The 1,678-nt window shown below is 38.9% G+C and overlaps 1 non-coding gene across 1 annotated transcript; it reads right to left on the bottom strand.

Annotated features, from left to right (window-relative positions):
• Positions 1 to 1,164: 1,164 nt before the first annotated feature.
• Positions 1,165 to 1,270, bottom strand: LOC147901868 (U6 spliceosomal RNA). Its single transcript, XR_015541068.1, has one exon. It is a non-coding gene; the product is annotated as a U6 spliceosomal RNA (small nuclear RNA).
• Between the last annotated feature and the right edge of the window lie 408 nt (positions 1,271 to 1,678).

Genomic DNA, 1,678 nt, shown 5'->3' on the forward strand with positions numbered 1-1,678 from the left:
GTTCTATTTTCAATAGCGGTCATTGCTGTGGGGCCATGATTTCTTGGATATACCTTATGCAGATCACTCTGGTTACAGTCTGTTGAGCCGTGTGTGCTCATTTAGGGTTTGCATTGGATTGCAGTGGATGCCTTACAGGCCATTTGGATGCATTGCGATCCTTGTTAGATGCACTGATTGGCCTAGATTGCCTTGTGGGATGCTTTATTGATGGACGTTTAGCACACATATGCTATTTTATGCTGAGGGATAGCTTTGACATATTGCAGTGGATGCACAAAAAGAATACAGCCTTAAATGTGCAAAGGGGCAAATCACAGCTCATGGGAAGTCCCATGAAAGAGAGAAGTCTCGTAGCAAATCCAGGGCATGGAACATTGAGTGTTACCACTGTGGCAAGAAGGGCCACATGAAAAAGGATTGCTACAAACTCAAAAGAGAGCAAGAGGATAAGAAAAAGGCTGCAAATTGGGGTGCAAATAAGAAGGAAGAGAGTCCAAGGGAGGACAAAGGAAAATGAAGATCGAGGAGATCAATGCAGTCACTGATGATAGTGACAATGACATTCTTTTCATGTCTAGTCTACCTGCAGACTTGCTTACCACTTCAAATGTTGCATATTCCCAAGATTGAATTTTGGATTCTGGTGCTTCATTCCATGTTACTCCCCATAGGGAATGGTTCTCGACATATAACAGTGGGAAGACAGGTTGTGTGCATCTTGGAAATAACTATACATGTGACATAGTGGGAGCAGGTGACATAAAGTTTTCTTTTGCAAATGGGTCTGCATTTGTTTTAAAAATTGTGAGACATGTGCCTAAGCTAACCAAGAGTCTCATTTCACTGGGTCGACTAGATGATGCTGGTTTTCATACCAATTTTGGCTTTCAATGTTGGAAAATTCAGAAGGGCGATCCCTTACATGTATTAGGGGTGTCTGATCATGTTGTTGTAATAACTGACCAGCCAAGTACTTCATAATTCATATGCAAGCATTATCCTTAATATTTGTTAGGGCATCCTCTATTAGCACTAGCATGCTAATTAGTGGTCCTCATGACATTTTTGTCATAACCTTCTCAGATTTCCTCTCTAGAACTTGCTAGATTTAAGGATTTTCTAGCCCAAATCAGTGTCAAAGCCTTCTATAAAAAATTGATAGCTCATTTTGTTCTATTGACCCTGTCACTTGTCATCCTTGCATAGAGGCCATGCTTATCCTCTCTGTATCATTCCAATTTTGTTCTATTGGCCCTGTCGCTTGTCGTTGTGTGATTTTTAAGGTTAGCAATTAGCTTGTTCATCTTGATGCTTAAGCAAGCATCATCCTCTAGCATTAGCTAGGATTTTGTATTTTGTATTTCTTCTTCTTTGGGAAAATCATACAAGTATCCCTTAGAATTCAACTAAATTTTGCATGTGGCCCACATGATCTTCGTGACTCCATGAAATTTCTTCTTCACTACTTTGAAACTATTCTAAAATTGAAAGCTATTGTTAAGTAATCTTGAATTTGATAAGGAATGTGTGCATGGAGTACAGTCAGTGGCATATAACATGTGCTTGCATGATTGTGATTTGGAATCTCAAAGCACATATATATTAACTTTCAACACTTACATGATTATGATCTAAAATTTCAAAGCAAAGATATATTCTTTTTCATATCCTAGCT

The sequence above is a fragment of the Dipteris shenzhenensis genome, chromosome 5, assembly GCF_047967505.1.
Source record: "Dipteris shenzhenensis isolate YYH24624 ecotype China chromosome 5, Dip_SZ_1.0, whole genome shotgun sequence".
Lineage (NCBI taxonomy): Eukaryota > Viridiplantae > Streptophyta > Polypodiopsida > Gleicheniales > Dipteridaceae > Dipteris > Dipteris shenzhenensis.